The 13284-nt window shown below is 48.9% G+C and overlaps 1 long non-coding RNA gene across 1 annotated transcript in view; it reads left to right on the plus strand.

The window, feature by feature from the left end:
• The window catches only part of LOC140388600 (uncharacterized), a 48655-nt gene that overhangs the window by 1903 nt on the left and 33468 nt on the right, over positions 1 to 13284 (plus strand). Inside the window, exon 2 of the long non-coding RNA XR_011934228.1 lies at positions 9735 to 10607. This is a non-coding gene — a long non-coding RNA (uncharacterized lncRNA). The remainder of the gene's footprint in view (positions 1 to 9734; positions 10608 to 13284) is intronic.

The following is a 13284-nucleotide window of genomic DNA, read 5'->3' on the forward strand; positions in this document are numbered from 1 at the left end:
TAATTTGTTGCACATTGTTCCCGGGGATGCTCATTAATATTCAGATGGCTGGTGTTTTGTTGTGCTGATGGCTGCAGGTATCGATCCTGTCTGGCCTCCCCAGAGGCGAATACACAGTTTTACCTGCAGCTGCTTGTTTTAGTCCTGTTGGCTGCTTTTCCCATCAGCCTTTTCAGTTCGCCATTTTAAATCGGGGTTAGCCATTCTAAATCGGGAGTTAGCCATTTTAAATGGCTACATTCCTTCCTAACGCGAAGCGTGAAGGATCACATCATTATGTTGCTTTCCATTCCCTGACCTGGGGAGGGACACTTCCTTCATGGCCTCTGCACTGACCATAGCTATGCACAAAATAGTTTAACTACCAATTCTAAGGGCGCTATGTCAGACAGGGACATGCATTACAAAACAATAAACTGGGGACCTCTAACTTATTCTTAATATACTACACTCACTTAAACATTCCATTATCCTACCTTCCTCAATCATACAACAAAATCATAGCATTTCATACAGTCTTTCCTGGCTTGGCAGTCAAGCTCAGGATCATACATTTTTCTGCTCATGAAAAAGTTCTTTACATCTTTTTATTTACAATAACAATAAACGCAAGTGAATGCACTTTATTACTTTATTATAGATCGCGGGGGTCGGGGCTCTGGTCGTATCCGAACACAGGGGATCTGATCCTATATACCGGGGTTCGAGCGCGGTACGCTCTCCTTCTCCATTTTCATAGACGCATAGTCTGCACGATGCAGCAGAGTATCGCCAACGCTGTGTTTCGATCACATAGGACAGGGAGTACCAGGTTATGAGCCTGGCACACCAAGAAGATGTGGTGTCGCTAGTGACTGGGCTCTGGGTACTGCGGGGCAGTGAAACATTAACGGCTGGGGGTTTTGAAGTCATGGGGTTCGCGGTCACGCGCAACCAAATGTCCAATAACATTATGTTGATCCATATGAAGGAAGTCCTCATGGCTCTTCTCTTTCCTTTTCTTTCTTTGTTTTCTCCGGTCCTGGAGGTTCTAGAGTTCTGTAGAAACAAGCATAGTGTCTGTAACTATCCCTATTTAATATCTTGCATGCTAGTGTGTATGTCCTTTGGTGCCAATTATTCCCTTTATAATTGGTCACTATGTGTGACTCCCTCATTTTTTTTCAAAAAAACAAATTTTAGGACACGGCACACTTCCCAATAATGAACCAGTACTGATTTACTATCCAAATGTCCCAGGATGTAAATAGCAGATGGCCGGCAACCTAAAGGTTACCTAAACAAACAAAACTTTTTGAAATGAAAATGCCACAATGAGGTGCGTATGGGCCGCGACGGGTAAGAGTTGGATGGAGTCCCCGGGCAGGACGGCTACCAATGCCGTATCTCTCCTACCCGAGCGTAGTTGACCAACGGGGGGTTCCCAGGCAGGGCGGGTCCCAAGCCGTTTCTCCACTACCTGAGCAACCGACAAGAACGGGCAAAAATGTAGTCATCGTGGTGGGGCTACCGTAGTGGTTCTACCCTTCGAAGCAGAAGGGCAGTTACAAGCGGGCGTCTGGTACCCGAACAAGTGTCTGCCGACAAGCTAGTTCCTCTGAACAAGTGTCTGGCAACGGTGAGTCTCTGTGGGCAAGTGCTCAGAGGTTTCAGGTGAATTGGCGTCTGGCAATGGTTCGTCTCTGAAGGCAAGTCCTCAGAGGTTTCAGGTGAATTGGCGTGGGGCAGTGAGAAAAAATTGTCCTGTCGGACATACAACATTTAACAAACGTACAAACAACATAAAACATTCTGCAGGTTCCATCAGAAAGGACAACACTCCTCCCAAGCGGTTCCTTTAAAACATCATCTGGACACCTCAGTTCTCGGCTGCGAACAGGGTCGCAATTGGGAGTCAGACCCAAGGTCGCCCTCTTCTCCCGGGTGCCAAACTCTGGAGTGTATTAAGGCTGAAAGGGCTGCGTGGTGTGAGGTGGGGTCGCTCTCGTCGTTGCAGACGAGTCTGTAGGAGTTGTCACAGTGCCAATAATTTATGTCTAGCTGTGTGGGGACAAAATCGGGGTCGTCAGTGTGGTTCGGTGGTCGGTGGTGGGGTTTATTTAGGAAAGTGATCAGGAAGGGATCACTTGGATCGAAGTCGGAGTCGCTGGGTGTGGGTCCTGTTGCATGGGGATAGTCGGGAGGCGTGCTGTGGTTATCGTCCAAGTCACAGTCGCTGTCTCTGCTGCTCTCTGTGGGCGTTCCGGGTCGGAGTGTATATTTCGGGGGTGGAGTCGAGGTCGGGTCCGTGGCTGGGCTGGACGTGGTGGGGGTTGATAGGGTTACGTTGGCTGTAGGCGGGGTGTGGTGTGCTGCGTCGAGCATGACGTGGTGTGCGTGGTTCGAATGTGTTCCATATGCCTTCAGCTAGTTGATATGGAACCACGCAGTCTTAACATTGGGGTACTTTATTTTGTAAAGAGAAGGGCTTACTTTATCCGCAATGGAATATGGACCCGAGTATTTTGGTGACAGGAATGTGCTGGGGTTATATACAGAAAGCAGCACTTGCTGTCCGATACTGTACTCAGTCGCATGCACTGTCTTGTCGAAACAAGCCTTGCTCTGTTTCTTTCTGGTGCCCAATTTGACTGCGGCTGCTAGCTGAGCCGTTTTAACATTTGCAACTCATTGCTCTACTGCTTTCCCGTGTGTGAGGGCCGTCACTTCGGGGCTGGTCAAATCCAAACCTAACAAATATTCTGTGCCTTGGATGGGGCGTCCGGTCATGAGGGTGTGTGGGGTGTAACCTGTGGATGTAGAAATATTGTTACGCAAAAACATCAGCGCAAAAGGGAGGACTGAGTCCCAAGTGGTGTTGTTCTGCTGGACCATTTTTCTGTGGGTGGTTTTTAGGGTCCGATTCATGCGCTCCACGATACCACACGACTGTGGGTGGTATGCTATGTGGAATTTTTGGGTGATGCCAAATATCGTGAGGACGTTCTGCATGACACGTCCCGTAAAATGGGAACCTTGGTCGGATTCAATGCTGCGGGGGAGTCCCCATCTTGTAAAGATGTGGTGGGTTAGAATCTTGGCTGTGGTTTTTGCAGTGTTTGTGCGGGCTGGAAATGCTTCCACCCATTTTGTAAATGTGTCTATGACCACAAGTACATATTTATAGCCATTCCCACAAGGGGGCAATGGTCCTATAAAATCAATCTGGAGGTTAGTCCAGGGGCCGTTAACGGGTTGGGTGTGGCTGAGTTGGGCCTTTTTGGCATATCTGTCCGGATTATTCTGGGCACAGATAAGACAATTTTCCCTGTAATGGTTTACATCTTCCTTTAAATTTGGCCACCAACAAAGCTGCTTGAGATGGGCTGTAGTGGGATCAATTCCCTGATGTTCATGACCGTCATGGAACAAACAAATCAATTGATTCCTGTCCTGTTCAGCAACCACATAAAGGGTGTCCTTTAACACCACACCGTCATGTGTGGTCAGTGTATTTCTAAACCTCTCGTAGCATGCTGGATACTTCCCTTTTACAATCTCCATGAGATTGCTGTCCTGCTTCTGGGCCTCTACTAGATCCTCGATCTTTGTCTGTGAGACCTGAACTCCACTCACTGGCGCACTCACTGGCGCGCTTTTGGGGGGTGTCCACAAACACCCATGTCTGGATCCTGCCTTAGCCAGTGCGTCGGCTTTTACATTTCCAGGGGGGGAGGAACGATGGTGGCTGCGGACTTTGATGATCCCAAAAGTCCCGTAACAGCCTCCCCGAACAGGCGCCGGAATGTGGCGACTAGGGGCTTTTCACAGTAACTTCATTTGAAGCCTACTTGTGACAACAAGCGATTTTCATTTCATTTCATTTTTCATTTCAAGTCCTGTTCTGGGCTTTTTCTAAAATATGACGGAGCAATGGGGCTCCACATAGATACCGCAACTTGTTATGCGTTTCCCATCCAAGACTGTGGAAGATCCATCCACATAAATCTTTATGGGCTCACACGTGTCCGCGTGCGGGGGGTTCTGAGTTGAATTACCTATCTTTCTGGGGGGTGTTTTAGCGATAAAGGGGCCTGTGTTGTAGTGTGGAGAGATAATCTCACATTCATGGGGGGTTCCGGGGTACTGTAAGTTGTCGGCTAAATAGGTGTGCGTCTTTGTCCTTTTAACAGTGATGTCCCGTCCCTGCAAGAGAAGGGTCCATCTAGCTGCTCTTATTTGGCTGACGGTACCGTCCTTGAGTCGTCCGTCCAGTAAAAGTTGGGTGGGGGTGTGTTCTGTGAGAATTGGGATGGGGTTCAGTCCGGTAATGTATGAAAAGTACTGAACTGCCCAGAATACTGCGAGCAGGCGCCTCTCACCGGCTGAAAATCCCTGCTCCACAGCATCTAAGAGTCTGGAGGCGTAAGCTATGGGCCTTAACTGGTCGTGCCGTTCCTGCAGGAGCACGGCTGAAAGGGTGCGGTCTGCGGTCGCTACCTCTATGGCGTAAGGGGAAAGCGGGTCTGGAACTTGTAGTGCGGGGGCTGCTATGAGTGCCTGTTTTAAAGAGTCCACAGCATCCGTATGCTGCGGAAGCCATTCCCAGGGGGCTCCTTTCTTTAGGAGGTCTGAGAGGGGCGCTGCCTTGCTGGCGAAACCGTCAATGTGATTTGGGCAGTAGCCAACCAGTCCTAAAAACGACCGGAGGGCTGAAACGTTCTGGGGAAGGAGCAATTTAGCAATCGAGTCAATTCTTTTATGCTCGATCTCGCGTTTCCCGTGCGTGATAATTGTTCCCAAATATATCACTTTTTCTTCCAAAATCTGGGCCTTTTTGGGGTTGACTTTACAACTAATTGAATGTAACAATTCCAGGAGTTCGGACAGAAGCTCAATGTGCTCTTCCTTTGTGTCTGTCTGCAGTAGTAGGTCGTCTACATACTGTACCAGACATTCGGGGCGCGAAAACTTTGCTCAGCCATTTGCCAGCTGTCGGTGGAAAATGGAGGGGGAGTTGTGGAATCCTTGTGGCAGGCATGTCCACGTGTACTGCTGTGCTTTAAAGGTGAAGGCAAATTTGTACTGGCACGCCTTTGCCAATGGAATGGACCAGAATCCATTACTGATGTCCAAAACTGTGAAGTAGCGGGAATTGAGTCCCTGCTTGAGCATGGTCTCGGGACTTGTTACTCCTGTGGGGGCTGCTGCGGGGGTGACTTTGTTGAGTTCCCGGTAATCGATGGTCAGTCGCCATGATCCATCGGGCTTTCTCACTGGCCAAATCGGGGCATTATTAGTGGAGGCTACTGATTGAAGTACGCCCTGCTCTAATAAGCTCTCTATTACTTTTGAGATTTCTCCCTCTGCCTCTTGGGGAAATCCATACTGTTTTTGGGGTCTAGGGTCAGGTCCTGTTATTTGTACGGAGCCAGTCATCCGTCCACAGTCGTGCTTGTGGGTCGCGAATGCTGCCCTGTTCTTTTGCAGAACTGCCCTAAACTGCTTGTCCGTGCTAAGCGTGGTTGGGTTGAACCAAAATTCGCCTACTACGCTAATTCTGTTCATGTACTCTCCTATGTTGAGCGTTGCGTGGGCTCTTGCGGATTTTGCCATCGTCCAGACACACTGGTTGACTGGATCGAATGAAAGGTGGTGGGAATTCATGAAATCAATTCCCAGAATGTGTTCTGCTGTGTGGGGCAGGTCAACTAAAACTACGGGGTGCTTGGTGGTGATGGTTCCGATTTGAATGGGTACAGGGGCTGTGATGTGTCCCTGCTGTGAGTGGCCTGTAAAGCCGCCGATGGTGATAGTGGCTGTAGTGGGCCACGTGTCTTTTTGAAACATGGTGGAGGAACTTATTGTGGTGCGGGACCCTCCTGTGTCCCAGAGAAATTCGATAGGCTGTCCCCGAATATTTGCTGCAACTACCGGTCGTCCTGACCTATCCCAAAGGGTGTCGCAGACCCAACTGGGGGAGCCCGTACACCGTCAGTCCGTTCCGGTCAAGTCCGTCTGATCCTAACGGGCGCTAACGCTATGAATGGGCTCTGTCTTTTTCTTAATCAGAGTGCCCGTCTGCTGGGCTCTCTGTGGCTTTTTAGGGGCATTGCACTCTTATGCAAAGTGTCCCAACTGTCCGCAGTTGTAACACTCTTGTGACTTGGGTGGGGGGCTGTTCTTTCCCTCATTTACCCATGCGGGGTTCTGGTGGGTTTTTACTGCCTGCATATCTGCGCCGGCCTGCTTTTCCTCGCTATTCTTAACTGTGGGTTTACTTTGAACGGATTGTTCCCAAACGCGGGACAATCTTTTCACTACCCATTTCTCGTTATGGGCCTCCTCTGAGGGATCATAACTCGTTCAGGCTTTCTGTCCTGTTTCTGTGGCATGGGAGATAAGGGTGCGGGTCCATTTGGCCATATTGTCTGGGGACAAATGGGCATGGTCTACGTCTCCAAAGACTGCTGCAAAGTGAATCCACAGGCGTCCAGTGAACGCTGTGGGGTGCTCGGATTTCTTCTGCCTACATTTTGTGAGGCTATCTACGGGGTCACCCCGGTTATACCCGATCGCATCCAGGATCGCGGTATGCATTTCTGCAAGGGTGCCTCCTCCTACATTCTGTGGGCCGGGAAGGGCTGCTGCTACCGACGGATCTAAACTTAAAACCATGAGCTTTACATGCTCTCTCTCATCCAGGCCGTACATGTTCGCCTGACGTCTAACTGTGGCAAAGAACTGGTGGGGGTCTGAGGTGGGGAGGAATGGTGTAATCTTCTCGCACGCGTCCTGTAATTGGGTCACTGTTAAGGGGGTGGAATATAGAAATTCGGCATCGTCCGATGTGGCTGTGCGGTGGGTGGTTACTGGGTTCATTGGAGCTTGAACTATCTGCTGTGTGGGGGGTTGGGGTGCTTTTCTCTTTTGGGCCTTTCCCTGCGCACATGTTCCCTGAACATATCTCTGCGCTGTTTCATTCAGTTCTTCCCAATCAGGGCCGTCTTCCTGATCTAATTTTTCCCCAAAGGTTTCCTGAAAACCTTTTTGAACAGAAAGCAGTGATTGCAGCTCTGCAATCTGCTTCCGGCACTTTGCGTGGTCTAACGTGCTTTGTCTTTGTTCTGTGGTGGCAGCATGGAGTGCTCTTAATGCTGCCTTTAGATCGCTACACTGTCTCTGTAATGCTTCTACCTGTTTTTCTGTTTCTTCTCTTACAAGGACAGCACGTTGCGTGTCCTGATATGCCTTTTCATATTGAGACTGGAAACTGCTTAAATGCGCCAGACAAGACTGGTGAGCCCGTTTGGCGTCACCTACCTCTCCATCTTTTGCTGCCAATTTCCTCCTCAATTCCATATTCTCCTTTTCTACCTCACTTACATCGACCTTACTCATCCGATGTATGCCCTCAACCTCTTTCCGGAGCGTCCTAACGACCTCCTCTGTGCCTCGCAATTGTGCCAAACAGGACACGATTGCCATCGGCTTGCGAGCTTTTCCCAAGCCCTTTTTGTGGATCTCGCTCAGGTTCTCCCACCAAGTATGTCCTATACTCCCGGGACCTGATTCCTCGTTATCACAGAAATCATTCCAAAGGGACCATCCTTTCCCTTTGAGATATTTCCTGATTTCTTCCTCCCAAATGGGACATTGTCCCACTCTACTGCTGCTGGTCTCTGCGACCGCAAATTCCTCAGGGTTCATGAGGCGCTGCATTGCCTGCATTGCCATCTTGCCTATCCGAATGCCTCTTCTTTAAAATTTGGAACAGGGGGCTAAGGCGGTGCTGTAAATACGGGTACGGCTTTCGCTACTTTCCGATATACAAACTTCCGACAGTTTTAACGCAACAAAAATCTATCAGTTTTACCTTATAGCCCTGTTAGTTACACATGCATACACACACTTCCGAATTATGAGTATTGATCAGAACTGCTTGAACACTTGTGGTTTTCTGTTTCCAATTGGGTTTCTAATTCAAATTCTTGGGTTCTCCCGGAGTGGTTTTCCACTTTTAGATCGGGTCCCACCAGAGTCGCCAAATGTTGCTCTTAACTTTAGCCTTAGTTTAATTGCTCTTGTTCTATCACCTTTGCTCTTGAGTCGCTAGGTATCTTTCTGATACCGCCACGTGGTTCAAGTCCGAGTAATGATCAATAATCCAACACACCGCTTAGTAAGAGTTAAATCAACGCACATTTATTATATACAGTCATCAATACTCATGCATAAATTCTACTTCTAAGATACTTCCTACAACTAACAGGCCAATACTTAACTTTGGAAATGGCCCACCAGGTCAGGGAAATGAATGGCCTTTCGTATGGGTTCTGAGCCTGCGGGATTCGAAGCTGGTACAGGTCGATAGCTAGGAGCGCCTATCTCGTAGCGAGCGTTGAAGTAAGACTTACGATTTGAGCGGTTGTTGCAGAAGGTCAGCAGACAGGGTTGCAGAAGGGTGGCAGAGAGGAGAAGGGTCGATTTGAACTTGGACTCTATTCTTATAGTCCCCAGGGGCTTCCCGCCTTTCGGGGCGGACCCTGTACCTGGTTCCAAGTGATTGGACTTCGTCCCAATCACTTGGTTCGATATTATCCAATGCTGGAGCGATTCCTTGATCGATGGGCGGTTTTGGGGTGGTCGTTCACCTCTCTTTGTGTAGGCTCCTGTTGGCGCCGAAAAGTCTGGGTTGGCTTTGTGTGTCTAATTTGTTGCACATTGTTCCTGGGGATTGCTCATTAATATTCAGATGGCTGGTGTTTTGTTGTGCTGATGGCTGCAGGTATCGATCCTGTCTGGCCTCCCCAGAGGTGAATACACAGTTTTACCTGCAGCTGCTTGTTTTAGTCCTGTTGGCTGATTTTCCCATCAGCCTTTTCCGTTTGCCATTTTAAATCGGGGTTAGCCATTCTAAATCGGGAGTTAGCCATTTTAAATGGCTACAGTCCGGAAGTTTGGTCTGAGGAAAGTAGCTCTGGAATAAAAACCTTTAAATGTTGATATGAATAGACCATCTTCAAAGGATTTCCATTTATTGGCACATCATGAAGTATTGTCTCTGACAATGTATCTTTGATTTCGGCAAAAACCACAAGGCAAAAATAGTGTTCAATTATTCTTCGGAGGGCTCAAAACGTGGAGAAATGGAGGAAGTGCCCCTCTCTGTCTTCGGTTAGCTCAGTCACTGTGCTGCCCATCAACCAAGCCAGCTCTGTGCACAGCACCGTAAAGTGTCCCACGCTTACTTGCAAGGTGTTGTTCTGGGTCATAAGAACATAAGAACATGGAGCAGGAGTAGGCCATCTGGCCCCTCGAGCCTGCTCCACCATTCAATGAGATCATGGCTGATCTTTTGTGGACTCAGCTCCACTTTCCGGCCCGAACACCATAATCCCTTTCTCCTTCAAAAAACTATCTATCTTAGAGAAGGTCTTATCTTAGGGTCAGAGAATGAAGAATGCTAACACTCTTTTGCACCCTTCTCCTCCTTCCTCCCATCATTGGTAGCCATGCCTTCAGTTGCCTGGGCCCTAAGTTTGTGAATTCTATTCTTAAACCTCTCCTCCTCCCTTTCCTTCTTTAAGGCATCCCTTAGAACTTTCTTCTTTGACCTCCTGTGCGGCCCAGTGTCAATGTTTAATTGGTAACCTTCCTCTGGGGCACTTTATACGTTGCTATATAAATGCAAGATCTTGATGTTAAGGCCAAACTAATAATAATCTAATAATCTTTATTATTGTCACAAATAGGCTTACATTGACAATGAAGTTACTGTGAAAAGCCCCGAGTCGCCACACTCCGGCGCCTGTTCGGGTACACAGAGGGTGAATTCAGAATGTCTAATTCACCTAACAAGCACGTCTTTTGGGACTTGTGGGAGGAAACCGGAGCGCCCGGAGGAAACCCACACAGACACGGGGAGAACGTGCAGACTCCGCACAGGCAGTGGCCCAAGCCGGGAATCGAACCTGGGACCCTGGTGCTGTGAAGCAACAGTGCTAACCACAGTGCTCCCGTGACGTCCAAATAAGAAGCGCAAGCAGATAGTGCTGCAAATGCACAACAATCAGTCAGTATCTGAAAGGGAAAATCGATTCTGAACAGCAAGAGTGGGCTCCTGTAAGGAACTACTCAGACTCTATCCTCAATCCATGTTCCAGACTGCTCTACTCTGCTCTTTAAACCAGAATGAAAACTGCGCATCAAACATGGTGATAATGTTCTGGCTTTTATGGCTCAGAAAATGGGATGGCCTTAACTTGGAGAAGCTAATTGTTGAGGCCTTTTGACTCGTGGGCTGATGCATCGCAAAAAAGAAGAATCCCACTCGCCTGAAATCTCGACAAAGCAAGATATATAATTCTATATACATATTTATGTATATATATTGGCATCTCCAAAGCCTCATTGTCACTGAAGAGCAGGACACTAATGGATCACTTTAATTAAGCAAAAAATAAATACATCAATTGGTGAAAATGGTGGCCGTTATTGACTCTGACAACCATTATAGCAATTTGTGTAATGCAAGGGAATGTCACGAGCATCGTGGGGCTCATTATGGACAAAGATTGAACAAAAATATGACGACTGCAGTCAACGAAGGTTAACAGGAATGCCAAGTAGGTTAACTGGCGATCGCTATTTATTGGCGACATTCATCCACACAGAGAATGTAAATGCCATAAAAAATGGAGCAGAGGTAGGCTATTCCGGCCTCAAAGCCAAAAATCTAACATGTTTACATTTCACAAGAATTGTAAACCACCTTTCGTTGGTGCCTTTCAGAACCAACATCAAACCCTTGACTTCAATTTCTCACTGCCCATTTCAATGACTAAAGTTTAATTCTGTTCTTTAAATGTCAGTCATTATACACACAGCTTTGAGACTTTCTGTTGCCACCATTCCAGAATGAATAAATAGATTCAAAGAAAGGCTTGTATATAATGTGGCACAGTGGTTAGCACGGCTGCCTCACGGCGGCAGGGACCCGGGTTCAATTCCAGCCTGTGTGGAATTTGCACGTTCTCCCCGTGTCTGCGTGGGTTTCCTCCGGGTGCTCCGGTTTCCTCCCACAGTCCAAAGATATGCAATTTAGGTAGATTGGCCATGCTAAATTGTCCCTTGGTGTCCAAAAGGTGAGGTGGGGTTATGGGCATAGGGTGAGAGCTGGGCCGAGGTGGAGTGCTCTTTCAGAGGGTTGGTGCAGACCCGATGGGCCAAATGGCCTCCTCCTGCACTGTAGGGATTCTATGGTACTTGGATTGCAACTGGCATTTTTTTGAATGATCTCAGAACTTGAGCAATGCAGACACTGTAGCATTTGTTGACCAAGTCGAGATGGTTATGCAACATGCGATTCGAGCTCACGGACGTCATGAAGATTATAAAACAGGGTTCGTTATTCCACTGGTATCAAATCTTCATTAGCATTCATTGAAAACAGGGTGGCCCAGTGGTTAGCACTGCTGAGGACCCGTGTTCGATCCTGGCCCCGGACCACTGCCTGTGTGGAGTTTGCACATTCTCCCCGTATCTGCGTGGGTCTCACCCCACATACAAAGGTGTGCAGTTTAGGTGGATCGGCCACACTAAATTGCCCCTTAATTGGAAAAAATAATTGGGTACTCTAAATTTTTAAAGCTACATTCATGAAAAAGTTCAACTTCGATGAACAAAGTATTTACAATCGATATTCATGGCCGATGTTCTAGGTACACCAGGAGACTGCCCAGAACTTAACCACTGACCTTTAATCATCTGGGGAGTGGAGATCTGTTGGTGGAGCTCCTGCTAACATCCCACGACCATGCAATCCAGATTATCTTGTCTCTTGGATACAAAGTAAAACTTTCAAGTCTCTTGAACTCTTAAACTCAGACATGCTGCCCATTCAGTGTGCCGAGGTCTCCAGCAGCTATTTAGCTCCCTCCACCACCATTTCCCGTTGCTACAGCCACCGTCAGTCCACCATGTTCATTATTTTTTTCCAAATTAAGGAGCAATTTAGCGTGGCCAATTCACCTACCCTGCACATCTTTGGGATGTGGGGGTGAGACCCAGACAGATACGGGGAGAATGTGCAAACTCCACACGGACAGTGACCCAGGGCCGGGATTCGAACCTGGGACCTCGGCGCGGTGAGGCAGCAGTGCCAACCACTGCGTCACCGTGCCGCCCGGTCTGCCATATTGATGGCCTTGCTCCTCGATGCTGGGACTCACTGGTCTCAGGCCCGTGCTCCTGGCCTTGCTGCTTCTCTACTCTCTCGCTCTCTCTCTCGCTCTCTCTCGCTCTCTCTCCCGCTCGCTCTCTCGCTCTATCTCTCGCTCTCTCTCGCTCTCTCTCTCGTTCTCTTTCCTGTTCTCTCTCACTGCTCTCTCTCTCGCTCTCTCTTGCCCTCTCTCGCTCTCTCTCTCGCTCTCTCTCTCGCTCTCTCTCGCTCGCTCTCTCTTGCTCTCTCTCGCTCTCTCTCTCTCTCGCTCTCTCTCGCGCTCTCTCTCGCTCTCTCTCTCGCTCCCTCTCTCGCTCTGTCTCTCGCTCTATCTCTCGCTCCCTCTCGCTCTCTCTCTCGCTCTCTCTCTTGCTCTCTCTCTCTCGCTCTATCTCTCGCTCTCTCTCTCTCTCTCTCGCTCTCTCTCTCACTCTCTCTCGCTCTCTCTCGCTCTCTCGCTCTCTCTTGCTCTCTCTCGCTCTATCTCTCGCTTTCTCTCGCTCTCTCTCTCGCTCTCTCGCTCTCTCTTGCTCTCTCTCGCTCTCTCTCTCGCTCTATCTCTCGCTCTCTCTCTCTCTCTCTCTCTCGCTCTCTCGCTCTCTCTCGCTCTCTCTCGCTCTCTCTCTCGCTCTCTCTCTCGCTCTCTCTTGCTCTCTCGCTCTCTCTCGCTCTCTCGCTCTCTTGCTCTCTTTCGCTCGCTCTCTCGCTCTCTCTCGCTCGCTCTCTCTCGCTCTCTCTCTTGCTCTCTCTCTTGCTCTCTCCTGCTCTCTCTCGCTCGCTCTCTCTTGCTCTCTCTCGCTCTCTCTTGCTCTCGCTCTCTCTCGCTTGCTCTCTCTTGCTCTCTCTCACTCGCTCTCTCTCGCTCTCTCGCTCTCTCTCTTGCTCTCTCTCGCTCGCTCTCTTGCTCTCTCTTGCTCTCTCTCGCTCTCTCTCGCTCGCTCTCTTGCTCTCTCTCCCACTCTCTCTTGCTCTCTCTCGCTCTTTCTCTCGCACTATCTCGCTCTCTCTTGCTCTCTCTCTTGCTCACTCTCGCTCTCTCGATCGCTCTCTTGCTCTCTCACGCTCGATCTCGCTCTCTCTCT

This window comes from Scyliorhinus torazame, chromosome 13 (genome assembly GCF_047496885.1).
Source record: "Scyliorhinus torazame isolate Kashiwa2021f chromosome 13, sScyTor2.1, whole genome shotgun sequence".
Taxonomy (NCBI): domain Eukaryota; kingdom Metazoa; phylum Chordata; class Chondrichthyes; order Carcharhiniformes; family Scyliorhinidae; genus Scyliorhinus; species Scyliorhinus torazame.